The sequence below is a fragment of the Ambystoma mexicanum genome, chromosome 1q (assembly GCF_040938575.1).
Source record: "Ambystoma mexicanum isolate Mex_15411 chromosome 1q, UKY_AmexF1_1, whole genome shotgun sequence".
In the NCBI taxonomy this organism is placed as follows: domain Eukaryota; kingdom Metazoa; phylum Chordata; class Amphibia; order Caudata; family Ambystomatidae; genus Ambystoma; species Ambystoma mexicanum.
Genome location: NC_090922.1, coordinates 287,974,387 through 287,986,642, shown reverse-complemented (window position 1 = coordinate 287,986,642; position 12,256 = coordinate 287,974,387).

The following is a 12,256-nucleotide window of genomic DNA, read 5'->3' as shown; positions in this document are numbered from 1 at the left end:
CAGCTCAAAATCAGGCAAAGAATGACATGACACCTAATCAAAGGGGCTTGACTCCACAGAGGACATCACCCTGAGCTCCTATGTTCCAATCCATTGATCCCAATGAAAGAAGTTCTTAATTTAGTCCTAGATATCTTGGCAGTTCTCCCAGAGTGGAATTTTGCCATGATATGCCAGGCCTAAATAAGAGTCAAAATCAAATGTCCACTGGCCCATAGCAGACACTATGGGTCCAGAGTAGATTTTACCCTATTAAATGGTAAATGGTCACCAAGAAAGACCAAGATATGTGAATAGATTGATTGAAAATGGAAACTAGCAAAGGGAACAAGTCTCACCAAATGAAAGACAAAATATGAATTATGTCCCTCACCAATATAATCAGTCACTGCCACTGGTAAACTATGGTCAAATGATGGTCAACCCCATTCTCCACCGCCTGTGTCACGTGCATTTAGAGTTAACAAACAGAAATCATCTCCAGACAGATATCAGAACAGGCCTAATCAGAGTGAATGTAATCATTATAGGTCCAGACAACAAAGAGGACTAGAGACATGGACAGGTTTCAATGCTCAGAAGCCAAAGTTAAAATGTTGTCTGAACAGATAGGAAAATGATGTGCAATCCAAAAGCAACAGCCAAGTGAATGTGCAGAAGGCCAAAGGAGTGATCTTGTTTGAAGCGACAAGTGACTAGCTAATAACCTCTACACTGATAGGCAGATACCCATGAATTGCCTTTGAATGAATATACTGAATTGCTTGCTGATTTAAAAATGAGAAAGCAAACAAATGAAAATGTGACAGGGAATTTCAACACACAACAAGGATGTGTGGTTCAATTCAGAGCTGAACCAGACCATTCAGGGGTGTGAAGCTGAAGAAAGAATGGGGGAAAATGAAGAAAAACCCAAAGGACAGGTAAGCAGTTTTAAAAACTGCATACAATGTGAAGACAAAAAGAATTAGAATGAACAGATATTTTATACTTACTTGATAATCAAAATATTGTTGAGACCCACACAGAGGAAACCATTGCCCAAAAGACAGGTGCAGGTCTGTCACATGAGGAGTATTTTGAAACACGGATATTGCAAGGGACAGAAATGACAGGCTCCATACAAAACACAGATAAGTGTCACATGCCAGAAGTGGATATGCTGTCATGTGACACTTGTAAAAAATACCCAGTCAATAGGTTGCTGTGTTGAGTGTTTGTTAGATTGTAACTTACCAATGTATGACGCTAACCCGGTATTATCTTTGTTGGAGATAGACCGTATAGGTTTCCATCAGGTGGAATGCTAGACTATGTAGGCAGCTAAATTATCTGGTTAACAGAGATATGGAAAAAATAAATGTTGAAATGATGTCTAGGTTTGATCTTATCGCATGGGAAAGAAAAAATGTTGGCATGATATGTGGTCAACTTGATACCTTGGTAAAGAAATGTTCAATGGCTAAGCAGACTGATTATAAGAAGTTACAATGTAGAAATTGCATTGAGGAAAAAACAAAATAACGAAATACGTAAATTGATGAAATCATCCTATATTATAGGGGGTCATGTGATTCAGAAAAAATAAATTCTTACAACCTATAGAAATGATGTCAAACAGTTGAAGATTGGTTCATTTATAGAAACCAACCAAAAAATGATTTTGAACCTAATGGCAAAAATTCAAGGGAAATTTGGGCAATACTGAAGGATCCCCTACTGAAAGGAAAGTCGGATCTATGCTCTGCAGTAAGCGGGGAAGTATGGTGTGAAATCTATAAGTCCAAATATGCACTGCCACATAAATTTTGTGGGCTACAAACCCTAGATTTGGCTGTGAATCTTCCGTCTCAATGTCCTTTGGGCTTGAATGATATTATCTCTATAATAGTAATGCTATAACCCTCTAAAGCTGCTGGGCCGGATGGCATTCCACCGTGCGTCATAAAGGACGATCCAAAATTATGGGCAAAAATCATCTTAAGGAGGTGGGAATGTGTTTTTAAATCAAAGAAAGTCCCCGAGTCGTGGTTAACTGCGATTTTAATTCCATTACATAAAAAGGGCCCCCTGAACGATCCCACCAATTTTAGACCTATAGCCCTAATTGATATCTCTGCAAAGATCTTTGCTGCCCTAATATTAAAGGACTTAAACGACTTCATTATAAAACAGAAATATCTTTCACAGGTTTCAAACCAGGTTCCGTAAAGGTATGGGTACACAGTTGAATGCAACTCTGTTGGCACATTTATTGAAATCCACTAGGAAGAAAGGCCATGGTCCAATATATATATATATATATATATATATATGGCACTTGTCGATATATCCGGGGCATTTGACTCCGTAATCAGACAACAATTGTGGCAACGAATGCAAGATATTCATATTCCACCTCCCCTGATAGCAATGATTATAATGTTGCATTCTAATACAAGTTACAGGATTAAGATCGACAAGGAAGGCTCTTTAACAGCGCCTATTTTAACCCATATAGGTGTAAAGCAAGGATGTAACCTTGCAGCCACATTGTTCAATCTGTATTTATCTGAAATAGCTTCAATTTGGTCTATGTGTAATTCATTTGCAATCAAACTAGGGGATCTTTGCTTGGATTGGTTGGCTTTCGCGGATGATTTGATAATGTTTGATCTTACTCCTTTTGGGCTGCAAAACAAACTTGAATGTCTAGTAGAATTCTGTAATCGCAATCTCCAGCTAAACCCAAAGAAATCACATATCTTGGTATTGTCAAACAAGCAAAAGATCGTAAGATAAAGGGGCTCCCGATTCCACGTGCTCTGGGCATGATTTACTTGGGGTACAATTTGAACAACTCTTCGCTCAATGGCATGTAGAAATCTCAATTAAAGCGATGCCACTGATCGCCCAAATGAAACCAATTTATTCAAAAATCTGCAATTTTTCCATGATTCCTTTGATCGATTTCTATAAGCTTAAAGTAGAAGCAATCATTATATATGGCTTAGACCTGTGCTATTTGGAAATCGGTCCTATGCTAAATAAAATCCAAGGAAAAATATGGAAGTATTACACTTGCCTATGTCACTCCGAAATTCGATCATCATACATGAACTGGGATTGACATCCTTAGCCACCAAATATTGATGGCGCAAGCGCGTCCCATGCAAAAATTCTGGACCCGTTGTCAAATTCCCTTTATGAAGATCTTGATAAAATGCTAAAAAAAAAAAAAAGGGTATTCCAGCTTCGGTAGCAGAGGCAGGAAAAAGGTGTGATGAAAATCTTGTACTATTAGCCATGGAAAGGGAAGATCTAATCAAACGTCCTCAGGTTGTAAAGGTGAGGCTAATACAATTTGATTGGGCAGCAGCGAACTCAGATAAAATTGGTCTATACACTGCATTTAAAGAGTACGCAAAATTTCAGCATAAACAGTCACCGTTACTGACATTTTTTTTTTTTTATTGAAACATCAGTCTACTATGTCTCAGCATAACACTGTGACATCAGACTTTTATTACAAACTTTTTTTTTTGTCACATATTCCTCCAAAAGCACTAACACTAGACCCAACCAAAAGAAAATAAAAGAAAGATGAATGCATGAAGAACACAGGAGCGGGCAAAGCCTCCGATCAAATACTCACTAGCTTCATAATTAGGGCGGCACAATCTGTGTCAATTGACCCGTAGCCTCAAATTCAAGAGAGGCGATGAAATCAACTATCGCACAGCATAGTTTCACGGAATTACCAGCCATTGCATATGACCACCAATCTCGAGAGTCGGAGCACGCAGGACTAAAGTTGCCAAGACGTAAAATTTGTTTTGCCGTGATCATCGTGCATTTAGTTATTAGATGTTCTAGGGATTCAGGCTCCTTCAAACAAAATCGGCATATATCATCAGTTACTTCTTTGGAATGACGAAGCCACAACATGGCTCTTGTATCTATGGCATTCAGACGTATTCGCAAGAACTGCTCACGATGGTATCTGGACGGACAGTTCGTCAGATAGTTGCATGGAACACCCAGCTTGTGTTCACCTATTCCAGCATCTAATCTTGAGGCCATATTTGAGACAGTGTCCTGGCCATAAAATGCGTTTGCTTTATATGAGGTTTAAATTCAACCTCCTTTCAACTTCAGAGCGTACCAAGAAATGGTCCAACAGTTTGTATTCAGAAGAAGAAGGATGCAGATTTTGTAAAAATTATCAAAAAGAAACTTTGAAACATCTTGTTATATACTGCGTCTTCTTTACAAAAGCATGGCAAACTAACTTGCTGAAACATCAAAATGAAATAACAGCTTACCAATGTGAAATGCTTTGGATACAATGTATGTGGGGCTATAGAATGTCCTTGATCATCGACCTAACACAATTGTTGTATGTAATTGAAAGGAACTTAAAGTGTAAGAACTTTGGCTTAAATGGATTGGCGGATGATCCTTCAGATATATCGGTTAATGAGGCCCTAGTGCACTCAACAGATTAATGAAAGTACTAAAAATTATGTTTATCCGAGTGGGGAAATTATTGATCCTAACTTAGTCACATAGTCCACATTCGGTTGGAGGTAGAATGAATGTGACGATATGTAATTGTTCCGTTTTAGACTGAATATGGTTCTTTCTTTCCTTTCTAGCAAAACATCACGGTTATGGGACCTAATTTTATTATTGTTCTGATGTTTTTATGGTATTATGTTGTTTTTACAAGATTGTAAACTCATGAAGTAATAAGAATTGTAAAGATAATTTGTATCGAAAAACAACCAATAAAAGATAAAAAAGGGGATGGACAAGGATGTTATTAATCCCGTATTTACCAGACAATTTAGAGTAGCATTCAAATACAGAAAGAGACAGATAAAATGTTATGATCCATGTGTATGCCTAAATGAATCATAAGGCAGAAAGGGTGAGAATGCAAACATACACCACTGACAGATTGGGGATGGACCCATTGAAATCCTGGTAGACAAACAGTGTGAAGACATTCATTTGGAAGAGAATTCAGCATTAGGAATGGCAATACAGAAATCATACTACACTGCCAATTTTAGTAACCCAGTGATTGGAACGTCCCTGAAAGTTATTTGACTGTCCAAGGAGTATTACAATAATCATTGGAGTCGAAGCTTAAAGGTATCTTTAAAATTCAATCTGTGTACCCTTGTGAGCCAAGTGAAATAGTGTGCTGCCATCCGGATGATTGTGCTCTATTCAAATTAAGTGAATATAAACGAGAAAAATATATTGAAATGGAGGTCAATATTCCAAAATATTCAAGTATAACGACTCTCCAGAGAGACACTGCCACACAGTTAGAGGAAAGTACTGAGGTTCATCCTTTGGAGAACTTCCAGAGTTTTCTAAAATGGTAGACAAGCAGATTTAAATATACACTAAGAGGTAGGGGGACAAAGTATTTATACTGCTCCACCAAACAAGCCCCCAGGCTAAGGAAAAACGTTCACATTTATTACAAAAAGTTTGGTGGACAGTGTAATGATCAGGTGGAGCATCTACCTAAGCTGGATCAAGTTTCCTAACTAAAAAGGAAATCACATGTACCTCACCACATTAGACTGAGAACAAATCACCGAGTTAATTCTGCACAATATACATTCAGAACAAGAGTATATATATATATATATTATTAGATTAACTAACAATATTTTAAAAAAGATCCTTCAAAAAGGCAATTCAAATTCAACACTACAATAGAGATGTGAAAGGTGCACAAGAACAACTCAAGAAAAAATACACGGGAAACAGTGACAAAAGGCGGAACCATAATCAGGTCCCATATCAAAAATAGGGAAAAATCACTATTCAGAAAAACACTCAAGGGGCCAGAAATAATTCACCCACAATGTGCTTACACTCACACTGTATCATACCCAATCAACCCACCATGTTTCATTTATCATACAACCACATAATGCACAGTAAAGGGAAATTTATCAGGGGCTCGTATTAAAAAAAAAAAAAAAAAACACACACACTTCACAAAAATCAATTGTTTGTGTAGCTTTGAAAGAGATGATAAGTGCAGCCAAAGTGCTGCCTTCACCATCAACTCAGTCTCTGATCTTGCCGGAGGTAGATGCTGTACACCTGTAAACAAAGAGGAAAAGAAGGTGTGGCTTAGCCAGGCCAATTACTAGTGCCTAAAACCCACCAGAATGTTATATTACATTTCTGTGGAGTACACATTTACATTTCTAAGGTATCTCCAACCCCCATAACGCATTGCGAATCTAGTGCCAAGACATAAGTTGAATTATTATTTAAAAAACTCAGTACAAAGTTGAAAAAAAGAGAGACCAGAGTGTAGAGTGAAAGGTGGGTTAGTGGTATTGCTACTCGAGTTCTTATCCCCCCCTCAACCTTCCACATATCTAGCTTATAGCGGGGCTCAAAGTACCACAGTACAGACTCCGTCACTTGGTCAAGATCACACACTGAACTTCAATAAACATGAAATAGTGAGGAGTTACAGTCATAAAGCATTATGGGATATCGACCGTCATTTTAAAGGCCTCTTAACCTGTGCCACACCAACCAGATGTAATGAGGAAGTGTAGTTGGCCAAAATGCTCTACCGGTGCCCATTCAGTAAAGCAGCCAATCATATCTGATAAAGTCCTCAAACCTTACTGAGTTGCGTCAGGTATATGATGAGCCACTTCAAAATGTGCAGAGACGGCTTGTTCTTAAAGGGTACAGACTAGCCCAACCGAATGCGTGGCAGTACTATAAAATCAAAACAAATAGGATACAGGCATTATATCACTAACTCCCATGGCCAATGCATATAGGGAGTACACAGCATGGTTAGATTTCAATACCTGTAAGATACTCCACATACAGTCTGAATAATCAAACCGGGACTTCAAAAAAAAAGGTGAAGCAGGGCATCAAAGCGTCATCAAGTGGCGAATGAATCCAGTACCTGGTATAGACCCAATTAGGTCAAAGGAGCCTGTTCCAAATAAGGGGACATATTAATATGGAACACTGTCTACCACGGTTAAAAGCGCAAAGGGGCATTCATCACTACTTATAAATAATCCCGCACATGATCATCAGTTTGCACTGAGCCCAATTGTGCACAAAAATAAGCACTAAAACCGTGTTTAGACCCGAAAAAGGGATCTAAACGAGGAAATAGCGCTTACCTAATAAACTGCTGATAGTATTTCAGACAGGAGTTCAGAGTACCCCCTCTTGTACGTTGGCGCTCGGTCAGCAACTGCACTGGAAACCAGGAGTCAAGCAATTATGCTTGCCAGCATGAGTACTTATATGGACTCCAATCGTAATGAGTCACAGCTGTTGGAAACCGCCTACCAAAGTAGTGGGCAGGCTAATGCACTGCAGGTGAAAAAGATTGCCTACCGAAGCAAAAGGCAGGAAAATCCACTGCAGGTGTGTGCCATAGCGCTGGTGCTCATGGTAATTGGAGTCCACATGTGGCTGGCTGTGGCGAACTCGACCAACAAACTGTAACGGGGACAGCCTACCGATGCAGAGGGCAGGCTAATTAAAAGCTCTGCTTCTCGTAAGTACCCACCAGGGGAAAGTGCTCATCCAGTGCACCAACTCGCCCTGAGTTGAACGCCCATCAAACCAGGACAGGGAGGGGGAGGGAAAAGAAAGTGTGAGGGGAAAATAGAGACAGCTCAACATCAACCTCACGTTGATACATAAAATTCTGGCAGCCGCCACAATGACACGCATACATTAAATTTGAATTAGAATATCCTGGTCAAATAGCTTTCTAAAAGGAAAGTGCCATTCGTTACCTGACATGCGACTTGCACTAATGTGTTTACATCAAAAAATCCATCAGGTACATGGATACAGAGGCCCACTGCGATTATAATTCCCGATAAATCAACCTATATGTTGCAGAGTAAGACTGAAATTAAGGACAGCACTGCACGTCAGTCAAACCTCGCGTACAAGAAAATCCCATATCATATTGCACCAAAACACTGCAAGACCGACGGAAGGGACACACTGGAAAAGGCGCTGCAAATGAAGTTACTAGTATCTTGTGAGGTGCTGAAGGGGTACACTACCCCCCTCCTCATCATGGTAGCTGAACACAAGTGCAGATAACATAGCGTGTTTATACGCCGCACTCAAATGTGTCGTTAAGCCCAATCTCAGAACTCTGAGTCATAAAGATCAACAGGCCGATTCATGGAATTAATGTGCTCTGAAATTTTCAGCGCAAGCAGGGGAAAGCGTGGGAAAGCGTGCGAATCGCAGTGCCAGTGCGAAAATCACAGCGAAACCCGCGCACAGCGATTCAAGGAAGTCCGTGCGCATGTAAATCCCAGGATGTGCGCCAAAATTCTGCGTGCCGCACGCTGGCGCACACGTCTCCAAACAGCATGCACTACGCGCACAGCGAAATCGCACATAGCGTGGCGCACACAACAAAAGTAGGAGGAACAGAGGGCATGACACGCGGAATGGGGAACAACGCGTGAAAATGTGGGCGTCACGGGGGAAGTACAGGAGGCAAATACGCACAACGCCCACACACAAGTTCAAAACACGTATTCATGGATTCGAACGGGCTAACGTGTGTGCCAAAAAAGACGCGCTAATCCGGAAACACGTACGCCAGCAGGAAGCAGGCGTATGTGGACCCGCGCAGCATAAAAGTGCGCGCAAACAACAAACAAGCTCAGACGCCAGGATGAATATACCGTTCCTAGTAGCAGTGGTCGGGGATACCGCAGGAGGAGGAGGAGGATAGTCAGGCCCAGAATTTTCACACCCAGAACCAGCCTTTTTGGGATGCCTGATGACCAGGTGTATGGGAGGTACAGGTTTCCACCTCACATAATACTAGACCTGGTGAGTGGGAGGATGACCTCACATCACCCACCCTGTGCTCCCAATCACTCAGCCCCCTGGAGAAGGTCCTCAATGTACTGCACTTCTTGGCCACTGGATTATTTCAGCGGACAACTGCTATAGTGGGCGGGGGGGTCACAGGCCACGCAGTCACGCTGCCTACACCAGGTCTTGGCCATCATGACTGCACGCCCATCAGTCTGCAGGCACATATACCTGCCCAGAACACCTGCAGAAAGGCAGGCTGCCGTCCAGGATTTCTACGGGGTGGCACAATTCCCCAAAGTCCTAGGTGCCATTGATTGCACCCATGTGGCTCTACGTCCCCCCAGGGCATCAGAGCACATCTATAGAAACCGCAAGCACTGGCATTCCATCAACGTCCAGGTAGTATGTGATGCCAAGGGAATCATCACCTTAGTATATGCCAACTATCCAGGGTCCACCCACGACAGTTTTATTTACAGAATGTCAACCCTAAACCGGGACCTAGGAGCTGGGCGGCATGGCGATACATGGCTGCTCGGTGAGTATAAATGCCACAGCACAGGCATGCATGTCAGATACTGAGTAATGTCACAACCCCACTAATGATACCCATCACCACCTACCCAGGGGACAGTGCCTACCCTCTGAGCACCCACATGATGACGCCAATTCAGAACCCCACCACGCCACATGAGGTAAGATACAACACAGCCCACATTGCAACCCGGGGCATAGTGGAGCGCACATTCGGAGTGCTCAAGTCACGCTTTCGCTCCCTTGACCGCTCTGGCGGGCAGCTGTTATACGCTCGCCCAGTAGTGTGCAGGATCATAGTGGCAGCATGTGTCCTGCACAATGTTGCAACATGCCGGGGCCTGCCCGTGGGCATGGTGGTGCCCCCACATCCCCAACCACATGCACGGCCGCTGCGCATGGGAGGGGAAAGGGCACAGGGTGAGGCAGCCCATACGCAGCTGGTGGCTAATTACTTCACCTAAAATCACACCCCTGTGGAGTGCACACAGCCCTGGCACATACCATCTGACAATCAATGATGATGACAAAAGGGACAGTCAACTGTCACAACCATACCAGCCTGAGATTGGTCACCTGGAAGTGTTACATTGTGTGCATCCCTACCTACACAAACACCACCAATGCTGTGTCATCAAAAGACACAATTCTATGCTGCTAAATTCATTACCCCTTGCAAAATACAACATGACAACAGTGCCATGTCACCCAACCCCTCCCCAGCACCGCCACCCAACACACCATGGCATGTCATGCTATGTGAGAGCAAACAAAGCAATCCCCAAAATATGACACAAGTGTCACAAAGTACAGTGTCCCTAATCTAAACGGGCCACACACAATATGCTCCCAGTAATGTGGAACTAACAACACACATGACCAAATACTTACCAACAATACAATGCAGCTACACAACCTCAAACATAGCATAAACATGACAGCACTAAGTTAAAGTAGTGGTAGTCTTACAACCTGATTATGCCAGCACATCAATCACTTCCAACTGTACAGTGTTGCTGCCACGCAAATGTGTAAGTGCACTGCTTACAACATGAACTCCATCTCCAAAGAAGACGGCCTTGTGAAGACATGAGGAATGAACCTACAAATTAGGAGGAAGACATGGATGCACAAGCACATATCAATACACCATGCAGTGTACAATACAACAACAATATCTACTAGGAATGTATACACAGTATTGACTACAGACTGCCCACACAGCTCATGGGAGTCCAACGTCACTGCGTAAGTCACTGTCACTTGGGCACACCCTTTGCAAGCCCATGGACACGGGAAGCAGGAGGGGTGTGTGTCTCACGAACCCAAGCATCTAACCCAAACTCAGGACAAGCCTGCATGTGCCCAGCCGGAATACAGTGGATGCCCACGGGAGCCACACAAGGCAACACACTGTAAAAAAAAAAAATCAAAAATCAAAAATCAAAAACGCCCATGAGGGGGCTGGGGGGGTGGCCACCCAGGAGGTCCGAGGACAGGGTGCGCACCAACAGCCACCTCTGTGGATGTTGGGGAAAAAAACACCTCCATGGGCTCATGGCCTGCACAGCTATGCCAATGTGGGAGAACTGCTGCTGTCGCTCTCATCACCCTCTGCTGCTGCCACAGGAGGTGGTGGTGCTATGGGAGGCAGCCCACGCAAAGCCCTGGTATGGTCCTCCATGGCAGCAAGCATGCGGGTGTGGAAGGTCTCGTTCTGGAGGATTATAGTGCGGAGATCCCCATGCACCACCTGACGTGATGCCCGGATCTCCTCCCCAGTTGCCTGCATCTCAGCTGAGAGCGAACATGTGAGCCGGTCCAGCTGCTGTTCTGTCCTCAAGTTAGTGGGAGCCTCAAGGTCAACAAGAGTCTCCCTGAGGTGATGGAGTTCTACCCTCAGGGCTTCCCTGTTGCCCTGGGACTCTATTGATATCGATTGGCGTAGAGTCTCCAGTGCCGCCCGTCTGTCCCTGTTGGACGCCAACATGTCCTCCCTGTGTGATTGGCAAATGGAGTCTGTTGCCTGCTGTAGTTGCTTCATCTGCCTTTCAGGGGGGACAATGGAAGTGGCCACCCTCTCCATTGCTTGAGGAGCCATCATCTAAACTGATGCTGCCTGTTGGGTTGCCATACCGTACATGGATTGTTCCCATGCGGTATTGCCTGGTGGCATACGGCCACCGCGTCGGTGGGCACCACACCTGTTTGGGGAAAGGCGATCTGCGCCTTGCTGTGCCGGCACTGCCTGAGGCTGCAGGACTGCATTCCCCCTCTGATCTTGTCAAGATTAGTCAGGCGAGTACAAAGGCAGCGAATATGGCAAGGGAAATGTGCACCCAGGAACTACGACTCAGGTATGCTAGAACCCAGGAGTGCAAATAGAGTGTGACATCAAAACCAATATATGAAAAGGGATGTGGGGTAAGCACCTGACCGCGAGGAAAGTCGGCAAGCGCCTTACCCCCAATTGCTGTTACAGGTACTGACAGCGCTAAACCCACGTGGAGGGCAAGCAATGACAGGATCTGTGTACTAACACTCTTGATGGTATTACATAAGGGAACTTAAGAACTGTACTCACGAGGACGAGATAAACCTCTTGAATGTCAGCTAGCCCTCGAATCCTGTTGAAGAAACTGGGACCCCGAAAGGCTAGAACAGCAATGGAAGGAAAACTAAATACCTAAGTGGGAATAGTGTTTACAAAATAGTGAGTAAAACATAAGCATTCACACAGGAGCTAGCTACAACCGCACACCACACCTAATAATCAAAGGGAAAATAAATGCAGAAGTGCAGTGGACAACATGGAATGGATCCTCTAGAAAGTAAGGATCAGGAGCAGGGAAAAACGAAA